Source organism: Polyergus mexicanus, unplaced genomic scaffold (assembly GCF_030449975.1).
Source record: "Polyergus mexicanus isolate NDT 795.1 unplaced genomic scaffold, iyPolMexi1.0 SCAF_7, whole genome shotgun sequence".
NCBI classification, from domain to species: Eukaryota; Metazoa; Arthropoda; class Insecta; order Hymenoptera; family Formicidae; genus Polyergus; species Polyergus mexicanus.
The window spans coordinates 5345807-5359853 of record NW_027223327.1 but is presented as its reverse complement, the minus strand read 5'-3'; the positions used below and the strand labels follow the sequence as shown (position 1 = coordinate 5359853).

Here is a 14047-nt window from a genome sequence, read left to right as displayed (position 1 = left end):
TTCCAAATTTATGCCAAAAATTTTTGCTAACAAGATGTGCTTATTAACAGCTCTTGTCTCGGAACTCTTTGCGTAAATACTGACATGGTGTGCTTCTTTACCTCGATTTTATATTCTATCTCGATGTCTCTTTTCATCATGTGTATCTATCTAAATCTTTATTTCGCGATTTGTCACGTACATTTGGACTAATGTCGATTATTGCATTTTATCGTCTAAAGATGATGTCAAATCCCAGGTGTATCGCAAAAGTTTCAAATTACATGCAGCTGTCCAATGTTAGTGCAATTTAATCATGAGGATTATCCTTATATTTTAGGATTTTGTCATGTTTTGACACGCGCGTTTGAAATCTATAGGCGTAGGCGGTCATCGCGAAGCAGCCGCACATCGGCGCTTGAAAATTTTATATTACGTTGCATTTTTGTGCATTCGGCTAAATCTCACACCTGGTGATGATGTCATCACGAAGCAGCCGTATATCGACGCTTGAATGGAAAAATTGAAAAAAAATATCGCGTCATCAATAATCCCCACCACATTGTAATTTTGAAACGCTAATACATATTTTAAATATGTTCAATATGTTCAGTATTGCATCGACCACTTGTGTGAAAGGTTCATATAAAAATGTATCCCACTGAAGGAAGCCGCATGAATTATTACGTTCCGATTCAAGATGCTGATGAAATTCACCGCGTAAAAAGAAGGAATGTAACAAGTAAGTTTTAATTAACTTTGTAACGATACCGTTACCAGCCTCGCGGGCCGACCAGCCGCCCGCAAATTTTGAGGCTCGGCGCCTATGGCGCCCCTAAACTTCCACACCCGTGTTGCGGCCCCACCGGGGGGCCGCCCCACCACGCGCTCCCACCACGCGCCGACTCGCGTGAGTGGGAGGCCGGCCGCCGGTATATAAGGCGCTCCGGCGAGCGTAGCGTTACCAGTTCCCGATCCCGAGTCCTACCTCGTACAACTCCAGATCCGAAACCTATACCGCGTTACACCAGGCTACGGGCTACCCGTAGTTACGCCGGGTTACCCGGTTGCTGGGACGGCGCACCCTGATACCTAGCGTTACACCAGGTCACGGGCTACCCGTGGTTATGCCGGGCTTCCCGGTTGCTGGGACGGCGCATCCTACCCCGCGTTAAACCAGGTCACGGGCTACCCGTGGTTATGCCGGGCTTCCCGGTTGCTGGGACGGCGCATCCTACTAGTAGATAAGTTCGCACCGCGTTATACCGTAAGACCGTTTGTATCGTAAGACCGCTTCGGTCTCCGCGTTCTAGTAGCTTCCAGTACCGCTTTGTACATATACCGCGACCCGATACATTGTAATACCGTTGTACCTATACCGTAATCAGTAAGACCGCGCCCGGATAGATTCTAGCACCGGTTGTATATATGTATACCGCGACCTGTTCATATTATAAGACCGCATTGTACATACCGCGACTAGAGAGTTAATTAGACCTTAGGATTCCCGTCAGTGTCGCGCCGTGTCTATCTTCACCCACGGCCCTCAAACTACTACGGGAGCGTCAGTCCTTTTAAGGATAGACCGCCGAGAACGCCGACGCCCCGTCCTTTTAAGGATAAGGCAGTCAGGCAGTTGGAATTACATTGAGGGCCCCGCGACACCCCGTAGTGTTTAAGATCTGTACTGTCCCACGAATAATAATCGTAGTTTAATTGCATGTGAACCCCACGAAGGCAGAACACGGCCGCTTGAGCCACGCTCGCTTCCCGAGCACCACGCGCAACACTTTGTCCGCGCCGTGCATGCACGTTGCCTTGCGAACAACAACCGCTCACGCACGAAACACTGGACGCGCACCGTCCCCGCATGTTGCTTCGCGCTTAGCTTTAAGTGTTAAATATCTTTTGTAATAACCGCTGGAATAAAAAGACTTGTTTAAACCGATCACCCGAAGGTAAAGTAAGTTGGAGTTTCCCCCTTCTCCCGAATCCTGGCACCGGCGAGCCTTGATCCGCGGCGTACGGGAAAGGTGAACCGTTACAACTTGAAGAATTTTTATACTTTTTAAATATTTTTATACTTTTTAAATATTTATATAAATAATATTGTTTTTACTCCCTAGCATTTCATCCGAGCCTCGTCGCGCGGTTCGTATACTCGGAAGACGATACGCCTTAACTCCGACGTCATACAAATATTTGGACATTGGAATAAACGTTGGAGCTGTATCTTGCGTGGAATTGGTTCTCGGCGATAATCGGGGCAATCAAATAATATTGCCCTTTGAAACGTGGAAATCGCTAATGCAGAAACGTGTGGACATTGAACGGCTTCTACAATCTACTGAAATCCCATTGCGGATTCGAGATTTGACATTCGAAGTGGTTAAAATATCTGATTCGAATATTATAAAAATAGGATTATCAAATAATTCTTTATATATGAAACCGCCAACTCTATTCTATTTATTTGATTTTGAAAAATGTATAGATCATTGTATTACTGGTTATGCGAAAATACGCATATTGTAAATGAAAAATTCAAACAATTTGTAACTGTTTTACAACAGAATAATATCGCTAAATTATGCGACGCTGCAAAAACTATACATGAAAGTGATATGTTTAACAGCGAATCGCTCATAGATTGCGAGTTATTGACATGTGCTATAAATGATATTCTTCACGAGGCTTGTAATAAATAAGTTATTTTACTAATTATCTGTGAATTTAATTATTTATCCCATTCCTTATGTATGAATAAAACGATGTAATAGATATGCACAGTCTGCAAAACTTAACTTGCGGACGCTATCTTTCTTTCAAGTGCATGCGGACGCTATCCCTCTCGCACCGCCTTGCGAACGCCTTGCGCTATCCCTCTCCCACACATTGCGAACGCCTCGCGCTATCCTTCTCCTACACATTGCTAACGCCTCGCGCCATCCTTTTCCCACGTGCATGCAAACGCTATTCTTGTCTTACGCTCATATGGACGCCTCGCGCTATCCTTCTCGCACGCCCATAGAATATCATTAGCGCTATCCTTCTCTTACACATTGCGAACGCCTCGCGCTATCTCTCTAACACCTACTCGCAGCATCGTACCTTCGCGTTCCCTCTTCCCCGCGGACCTCTTGCCTATCGGTTAGGACGCGATCCCTCTCCGCGGCCCCCGCGCTTACCGTTCCGCCGCGATCCCCCTCCCCCTCTCCGCGGCCCCCGCGCCTACCGTTCCGCCGTGGTCCCCCTCCCCTCTCCGCGGACCCCGCGCCTACCGTTCCGTCGCGATCCCCCCGCGTGGCGTCATACTCCCCCCCCCCGGTGACGTCATACACTCCGTGACGTCATACACTCCGTGACGTCATACCCCCTCCCCGTGACGTCATACCCCCCCGTGACGTCACACCCCCGTGACGTCATACCCCCCGCGGCGGTTTCGCCTCGCCCCTCACTCCCCCTCAGAGGACCTGAGTTAGAACCGGCCTAGTACTACTCACCGTAAATTCTAAAACTCAACTCAGACAATTCTCAACAAAAATAGGTCATCAAGCAGTGTTTTGGAAACGTCTCGCTGTCATCTTTAATACTGTGTCATAAAAAATGGGGTGCTTCATTTAAAAAAATCATGTTGGCCTTCTCGCCTTGAAGCGATCAAACGGATATGATCATTGAATAGAATTTTTAAAACCCTACAATTTTGGTTGGAAACATTTTTCTCAGAAAAGTTGCGTTTTCGAGATATTTGACCGTTTCCAGACTTTTCTAACACCCTGTATATATGTATAGAGGGTGTCCTAGACCACCCGTATACCTCTTTTCTTTCAAAAACTAAGCATTTTAGAGAAAAACGTTTTGAACAAAAATTGTATGGTTTTGAGGGAAACATAAGATGGTGTCATTGGTTTGACCTTGGATGGCATCATTAAGGTCAAATCAAGGACACATTTAATTTCTTAAATGGAATCCTCTATTTTTTATTGCATATTCTTATAGCTTATGTCGAGAGCTTTCCAAAACACTATAATAAAGTATTTTTTCATAAAGTACTTTTTGAGTTATTTTATATTTTAATCTAAAATATTTTAATATAAAAAATATTCAGTTTTCGATAACCTTACCGTAATACTTTTATGTACAGAATAATGAGACATATCAATTAGTATAAAAAAATAATTGTTTTTAAGAAAATTATTTACAATGTATTTTTTAAAATAATTATGTTTTTTTGGCATTAATTGATTTGTCTCATTATTCTGTACATAAAAGTATTATGGTAAGATGATTGAAAACTTAATATTTTACGAAATATTTTATTTTTTATATGAAAATATGTCAGATTATAATATAAAATAACTTAAATAGTACTAATGAAAAAATATTTTATTATAGTGTTTTGGAAAGCTCTCGAGATAAGCTACAAGAGTATGTAATGAAAAATAGGGGGTTCCGTTTAAGAAATTAAAGGTGTCCTTGACTTGACCTTAACGATGCCATCCAAGGTCAAACCAATGATACCATCTTATGCTCTCCTCAAAACCATATAATTTTTGTTCAAAACGTTTTTCTCTAAAATGCTTAGTTTTTGAAAGAAAAGAAGTGTACGGATACCCTGTATATATATTGTATAATTATGGACACACAAGCGTGAACCGTGTACATGTAGTGCGCAGAGCGTTCTGCTACATGTACACGGTTCACGCTTGTGTGCGTATCCTCTCCACTATCGAGAGTATCGAGTCGCGTTGCTCGCGTCTCAATTCTGGCATCATTGGTGTTTATCTATGTGATGAAAGAAATAAACTGAAAGAGGGAAAGATGTTAAAATAACTTAAAGCATATAATATACATATAACAAACTAAAATATTTTATTTGGCACAAAAAAATAATACCATTTGTTATAAAAATAAGGAAAATTACCAAAAACCTTATCACTATATTTACAAAATTCAAAATAAATTTCTTATTGTATAAATATTAAAATATAATTCTTATTAATTAATTATTAATATATTAAAATTTTTAAAAAAGAATATGTTACAATAAAATAATTGCACATATTAATTGCATATCTTACAAAAAATAAAAAATACCTTTAATAATTTAAAAAATAAAAATGTGATAAAATTAATAAAATAATAATATCAATACTTTATTTAATTATTTAAATAATTTATAATTATAACGAAACTTCTTAACTTCTTATTGATAATAAATATTAAATTAAATAATAAAATTTAAAAATAAAAATATTGCATTTATCTAAATTTAAATCTTATATAATAAATGTAATGAAAAATAAATTCTGGAAAATAAAACAATTATTAAAAATAATAATTATATATATATATATTGCATGCATTAAAATATATTGGTTCTACATATCTGAAATTCTGTATTTACAAATTGTTATGCAAAAGTAAATAAAAAAAGCAAAATAAATAAGCAAAAATATATTAAGAATTAGATTTGAATTCTTTTTCGTATAAATTTAATGCATTATGCAGTTCTAGATGTCTTGAATCAATCTCGAAAATAGTACAATTAATATTTTTAGCTTGAAAACTGGACCGAACTATACAAATTGAAGAGACTATCGTTAGCAATAGAAGAGACAATCGGTTTCTTTTTTTATTTTTTTATATCTGTTACAATAGAAAATATTCGTTCAGCCTCGGCATTTGAGTGAGAAAAAGAAATAATTACTCCAACTAAATTGTGACTCTAAATTTGAAAACATCTTTTCCTCATCGAAATTTGTACATTCTACTATACTTTTCCACATTTCATCTATTTCTAAAGAAGCTAATCCTTTTTTTTTTGTTCATTAAAGCTTGATGATGAACTTCGCCATTCGAAATCTAATTTCCTTATATTGATATGTTTTACCCGTTTCGCGATAAAAGTTAAATCTTTAATTTTTAATCTACTTTTATCATACAAAGCAATTTTTGGATCTGAAAAAGTTAATTGTTGGAACATAATTGTTTAAACATTTTTGAGGCGTCATTTTAATCTCTTCGTTCAAACACCGCGTGTACTTTTGATGCCTTTTACTTTTTTCGTATCCTTCTTACTATCTACTCGCAACGCGTACATTTTTGCCCTAAGCCCAATGAATTCGGTCATGATCGCGCCATTATTTTCATCCTTCATTAAACCTGGTATCTTTTTAATCGCAAGCGATATACCGTATACATTGTTCACTGCATAATCACTGGTATCGAATCTGTCGACGTTGCGCTTTATATTCTCATATATATCTTCACACTCTATGTGATATATGAGACTGTTGGTATATGACTTTTACATTTCTCTTGATACATAAGGTACCATATAATCGTGATGAAACTCGTACAAGCATATGTTGTACGAGTATATGTTGAGTATACACATACCCACGTAGATTGGTTTATTAAATTCAACTTCGAGATTGCGCAATTCAACGACAATCAGATTCTCCGAAAACACGTTTCTACTGTGAAAGTTTGATTTTACGATCATCGCCTCTGCGCCATATGTTCCATTCCAATGTGTCACGAGCTTAATATTATTGCGCACATTTTCTATCGTTTTGCCAAATACCACATTATTCATTAATTTATATAAATTTTTTTCAAAATCATTTTCCGCGAGTATTCGGAATTGTGTATTGAGTTCGATATAACTGCGAAGCCATGGAGATTGCAAAAACTGTAATATTCAATGTATTTTTGTAACGCGAAGTCCGTGTCTCGTGCATTGCTGCAGGTTGCGGTAATGTATTACGTAACGCTTCTTATCATATAAGGTTGCGAGCAGTTTATCCTACCGCTTACCAGGTAGTTTGTCGCGTGCCGGGCAAAACGATAAGTCGGTGTGCGAAGGGCGAATCGAGCGCGATCGATGATGTATCAAAATCGGATACCTCATCGACCCATCGAAAATCTGCATAGGACAAAGATTGACACATTGCCCATCCGTACAAATTATTTACATCAAAGTACATGAGATACAATGAAGGTTTCGATGGATCGTATGACTGCATATACTTGTTATTAGCATGTGCATATCTGTTGGAACATTGATTCAAACCACCGCGTTCGATAAATAAAACTATGTCGATATCTGTAAGCAATTCGAACGTAATATTTGTATGCTTCAACATGGCATCCTATGTATCCGGGAAGAGTATAGTAATACGCGAGGTCGAGCTCATAACTTTTAATAATCCGCGGAAATTTTCAAAAATATCTGCTAATAACAAGACATCAATTTTGAGATACAAGTCGCTATATTCACCCAGCGTTCGAATAGAGAACCGCTTCCAGACGTTCTCGGCGTGTGAGTAATCGCTTTCGAATATCGTGTCACCGGTCAAGGAACTGTAAAATGAATCGCGCGGTGATAAACACGTATCTTGCAATCTGTCGATGCAGTCAATATATTCGTATGGAAAGACACTCTTCCGTATTAATAAATTAAAATTGTCATTTGGTAAATATTGAAATTCAGATTTTAAAATTTTGAATTTGTCTTTATTCAAGAATGATGCCAATTTATCGAGACTGGCTGTAAAAAATTTATACAAATCGATAAAACGCATTTTAATATGATTTTTCGATTTCTCTTCGGCAAGTTTAACATTTTTCGTAAATAATATATATTTTTCCTTTGTTATTGAAAGTAACTCGATTTCCCCTTCGAACACTGTAACTATTTCCTTGATAATAAAATGCGCGCCGTAACCCGATAAATTATGAAAATCTATAGGAATGCAAAAAGAATTCTTATAATTTAGATTACAATTCCAATGCGCGAGACCTCTATATCGCCCGGTCTTGGAATCCCTGACGAAAATACTGACAAGATATGTCTCTTTACCATAATTTTATATTCTGTCTTGATGTCTCTTTCCATCATATATCATATTTCAATTAAATCTTTATTTCACGGTTTGTCACGTACATTTTAACTAATGTCGATTATTGCATTTTTGTCGATTATTGCATTTTTGTCATCTAGAGATGATGTCAAGTCCAAGGTGCATCGCAAAAGTTTCAAATTATATGCAGCTGTCCAAGTATGTTAGTGCAATTTAACCATGAGGATTATTCTTATATTTCATGATTTTGTCATGTTTTGACACGCGCGTTTGGATTCTGATATCTAGGGGTGACATCATCGCGAAGCAGCCGCACATTGACGCTTGAAGATTTTATATTCCATTGCATTTTTGTGTGCATTCGGTTAAGTCTCACATCTGGTGGTGATGTTATCTCAGCCCAGATGCATCGCAAAAGTTTTAAATTACTTGTATATTAGCACAATTTACCGTGATAATTATTTTTATATTTCACGATTTTGTCATGTTTTGACACGCGCGTTTGGATACTTATATCTGAGGATAATGTCATCGCAAGGCAGCCGCACATCAGCGCTTGAAAAATTTATAATTACATTTTTTTGTGCATTCAGCTAAATCTCCACCTGGGGACGATGTCATCGCGAAGCAGCAGTACATCGGCGCTTGAATAGAAAAATTGAAAAAAAAATCGGCAATAATTCCCACCACATTGCAATTTTGCAGCGCTAATATATATTTTAAATATGTTTGGTATTGTTACGTCCTGGCGACTCCACGATTCCTTCCTTCCGCAATGTTGCGGCAACGATAATCGATCGGTAATAAAAATGAGTCGTTTGGTAGATAGAGCATCTTGTGTCACGCATTTCTTTACACATTTAATCACTTGTCAATATCAATATCTATGAGCAACTGTGGGAAAGACGCGAGAGACCGGTGACGAAACCGCGCCGGTCGTCTAAAACTAAATAAAAAATCAGTAGATACCCTCGAAATAGAATTTTCCAGCGGAAGAATAAATTGATATCGAAAAGATAATAAAATTCCTTCTAAGAAAATATCTAACAAACGTAACTAAATCAATAATGATGAAACTTCTGTGACGACATATTCAGTAACGACAGCTACACTAATATCGATAAAAATAATCATAAAGAAGTAAGACTTTTTCTAATCAAATCACGTGCGCAAAAGAAATCTAATGCTCAAGAGACTTGAACTGATATCGAGATCACCAATCGATCACCACGGGTAAAAATTCGAAAAGTAGGAGAAACACCCCGCCCAATAGGGGCACTGGCACAATTTTTAATTCGTCGAAGTCTTGGAAGATTCCCACTCTTAGAAATTAGAATACACCCCGAAAAGAGAATTATAAAAAGGGGATTCAAAGAGACAAAACACCACTTTTTCTCGTCTTCAACTTCACGCAGTCTTACTCTGTGCTTTTGCACCATAATTCGCGAGTTAGGCACTTGTGGCACCAGTGTCCTTACTTGGCATCATCTCCAGGCCAACCACGAATCGAACATCAGGCTGCCGACATGAGACACAGAGCGAAACACCGTACCAATTCACCACCCCTCTGAATGAATTACTATTTAAAAAAGTAAGTTTAATTGAATAATTTTTCTTTTTCTTCTTTTGGTCTTGTTTCTTATTTAAATCAAAACTTTCCGAAGAATGTCTTATTCTTTTAAATCATCAACCCGTTTCGGCGATAAATCTTAGAAAGTTTTAACCTAACACGTATGCGAGCGACCAATTTTATACTTCTGACCGTTATTAACATATACGGTTATTTACTTATACATATTGATTTTGATCTTATTTTTTTTTTAAATCAAATATATTTTTATATTGTATTAACCAGTCAGAACCTAAATGTTAACGATAGAATCTTTCCCTCGTCATTCTGACTAATGTCCTCCGTATTAATGTAACACCCGCGAATTAAATACACACACACATGTACACACTCACATACTAAGAACACAACCAGTATTATATATATTTTTTTTTTATTATAATCATGTATACCTATCATTAATTTTAAAATGAATAAATTTAAACTTTGTTAATTAAAATCAAGGAAATCTTTTATTAATTGCCCACTCGTTCCTAGATAAAGATCGTACTTGGTCCCATCCCGCGTAAAAGAGATTAAATTCTCTTACCAAAAAGGGACCGCCGAGCGAACTTCCGAAAACAGTGTAATAGCGACTCAGTCGTTTACCTGCTTTGCGGATCTGTCAGTTCGTTCAACCCGATTCCAAACGCCACGAGACGTTTAAACTTCGGGATAATAAAAGATAGTTGTTACGCCCTTCCGTCGACTCATCCTTCCCCGAGTCTGGACGTAACAGTATGTTCAGTATTGCATCGACCATTTATCATATCAAAATGTATCCCTGAAAGAAACCGCATGAATCATTACATTCCGATTCAAGATGCTGATGAAACTTTACCGTGTAAGAAGAAGAAATGTAACAAATAAGTTTTAATTAACGTAAAGAATTTTATATTTTTTGAATATTTATATAAATCATATTTTATTACTCCTTAGCATTTCAGCCGAGTCTCGTCGTGCGGTTCATATACTTGGAAGATGATATGCCTTAACCCCAACATCATACAAATATTTGGACATTGGGATAAACATTGGGGCTATATCTTGCATGGAACTTATTCTCGGCAACAATCAAGGCAGTCAAATAATATTGCCTTTTGAAACATGGAAATCGTTGATGCAGATACGTGCGGACATTGAACGATTTCTACAATCAACAGAAATTCCATTGCAGATTCGGGGTTTGACAATTAAGATTGTTAAGATATCTGATTTGAATATTATAAAAATAGGATTATCCAATAATTCTTTATATATAAAACCACCAACTCTATTATATTTATTACTGGCTATGCGATAATACTCATATTGTAAATGAAAAATTCAAACAATTTATAACTGTTTTAGAACGTAATAATATCGCTAATGTACGACGCTGCAAAAGCGATACATGGAAGTGATATGTTAACAGCGAATCACTCATAGATTGCGAGTTGTTGACATGTGCTGTAAATGATATTTTTCACGATGTATGTAATAAATAAGTTGTATTTTACTATTTATCTGTGAATTCAATTATTTAACCTATCCTTTATATATAAATAAAAACGGTGTAATAGATATGCACAGTCTGCAAAACTTAGGATGTGAACGCTCTCTCTCTCTCTCTCTCTCTCTCTCTCTCAAGTACATGCGAACGCTATCTCTTTCCCAAGTGCATGCGAACGGTATCCTTCTTCCACGTCCATGCGAACGCCTCGCGCTATCCTTCTCGCATCACCTTGCAAACGCTGTATCTCGCATCACCCACGTGCATGCAGATCATTAGCGCTATCTTTGTCGCACGCCTTGAGCTATGTCCCTCCATACCCATCGTCTTACGAACGCTGTCCTTGTCACACCGACTTATGAATGATATCCTTCTCATACAACCTTACGTACGCCTCGCACTATCCTTCTCCCACACATTGCGGACGTCTCGTGCTATTTCTCTCATACCTACTCGCGGACGCGTGCGTTCCTTCTTCCCCCCGGATCTCTCGCCTATCAACTCCATCGCGGTGCCCCTCTTCCCCGCGGATCCCTCGCCTATCGGTTCCGTCGTGGTCCCTCTCTTCCCCGCGGACTCCTTGCTTGTCGGTTTCATCGCGGTCCTCCTCATCCCTCTGCGGACCCCTCACCTACCGGTTTTGCCGTGGTTCCCCCGCGTGACATCATATCCTTCTGCACGGTTTTCCCTCATTCTTCACCTCCCCGCCCCGCTCAGAGGATCTGTATTAGAACTCTCTTAGATATACTACTTCCCGCCAATGACTGCTTCGCTTCATGTTCGTTTTTTTTCCTTTTTTCCTAATGTAAGAATATATAATAATTTTTTTTACTGATTATTCATTTTTCGACATACTGAGGAAGGCGAAATATATTTTAATGGTTTAGTGCAGCATTTAATGGAAAGAAAAGCTTCAAATATTGTCTGGATTACCGAAGATGCTACACGCATTACAGGAAGAATTGAATATGATTCTATGACTCAAATAAAGTGCTTGGATTTGTTTTGCCTTTAAAGAATGGTTTACCTGACTAAAATAAATATGTTGCTACATCTGCAGAAGTTATATAAAATTTTTTTAAAAATTGGTAGTAAGGCTACATATGCGTAGGTAATAGTGGCTCAATCTTTATCTTGCAAGGTCCCTACATATTGTTTATATCTGTTTAGCACAGATAATATATTTGATGCAAAAGATATTCTTGAGCGGTGGACTTTTATGAAAAAAGAAGCAAAAAATTTAGTATTACTATTGCAGGTTTTTCATCTGATGGTGACACTTGTTTGTTGAAAGCAATGCGTCTTAATAACTGCTTACCGATTATAATTAATCAAATATTCTCGTAGAATACGGCATGGCCTTGGTTTCAAATAAACATAAAGTAGAAGAATGTTATGTACAGGATACAACACATATTATAACTAAAATACGGACAACATTTTTGAAAGAAGGGATAATACTTCAAATGGGAAATTATTTGGCTACTGTAAATCATCTTCATTATTTAGTAAAAACTGTTTTGAAATTAAACATCTTCTAAATTCATGGGTATTAAAAAGAGAAGATAAAATGAATTATTCTGCAGGAGAAAAAATGTGTTCCTCATCTATAATCAGTCATTTAAAACAAATCGCCAATACTGACGGCATAATTGCTTATTTAAACATAATGAATTTTATAATACTATCTTTCCCCTAGATGAATCTACAGTTTTAAGTGCTCGAGTTTATTATATATAGTACTCAATTTTCTTTCTAAAAATATGACGAGCATGGATAAAAAGAAATAAGCATTATATTATAAAAGACAATTTTTTAACTAACAACTGTTATCTGTATATAGAATTAAATGCTCCTAATTTGATAAAACTAATTACATTATTTAAAGATAATAGGCAAACTCTGAGACCTGAAATGTTTCGCCCAATTTTTAGTAATCAAATATGCGAAAAGCTTTTTCGGGCAGCTCGATCTATAACTTCCACTAATTCTACTATTATTAATTTTAGTATTAAAGATTTTATTTATCGTATTGATAAGATTAAACAGATAAATGTTATAACGAACGATCTTTCAGGAATATTTAAATTTCCCAAAGAAGACAAAAAAATGTCGAAAACTCAAAATATTCTTACATATAAAGTTATAGAAAACTTAAATATCAAAGAAATTGTCGAGGAGGCTCTGAAAAATGCTATTGAAAATACTGAAAAATTAGATATGAAAATAGAAAGTGATATAGATTGGAAATTTGTTGATATCCCTTTGCACATGTTAAAAAATGATTGTAAATTCGATGATATAAAACATGAAATTGATAACGATTGCACTATAAACGCCAGAAACACAAATGTCGAGGATGTTGACAATTCAATTTTATTTGACTATCCTGACGATTTCAAGTTAAAGAGTCTAGAATTGAAGGACTTTTCAAAACAATTATCACAGAAATAAATAACAGAAAACTCGCCTTTCATAGAAATTACAGTAAATGACAAAAGTATGATTGTTAAAAAATCTTTTTATTATTGGTTTCTTGATGATTGTAAAGGTAAAGTCAGTACGGATAGATTACAAAGATTCATCACCGTTAACAAAACAACAAATAAAAGAACGAAAATCGAGACTTCCGTTTCCGATACGTAGAGTGTGACACGTGTGTATGTGGAAGGTGCTGTTTGACGGTGGTTGAGAGGAGAATTAGAGGGGTGACGAGAGAGAAGGGTTGAGTGAGAGCGAGTGGAGGTGAAAGAGCGAGTGAAGGAGTAAAGGGAGAACTGGGAATGAGAAGGGAAGGGAATAAAAGGGCATTTACGAGCCGGCGGTTAGGGGCGAGTGGGCACGGAGTATAGAATAGGTAGAGTGGTAGACGCGACGGAGCGCTAGGGAAACAGCGCGCGATAGGGAAAAGTGGGGGTAGCGCTAGTGAGCGGCAGAGCACGAAGCAAAGAGAGTAGATAGAGGGGAAACAAGGACAGTCAAATAGAGAAGAGAAGGAGGATATAAGTAGAGAAAAAGAAACAAAACAAGAAGCTGAAAAGGGAAACAAGGATAGAGAAGCAGGGAAGAATGGAGAAAGGTGGGATAAAGCACTCGAAA

General features: G+C 37.2%; 1 pseudogene; it reads left to right on the top strand.

Moving 5' to 3' along the window:
• The first annotated feature begins 11846 nt into the window (after positions 1 to 11846).
• Positions 11847 to 13402, top strand: LOC138934927 (uncharacterized; annotated as a pseudogene).
• The last annotated feature ends 645 nt before the right edge of the window (positions 13403 to 14047 follow it).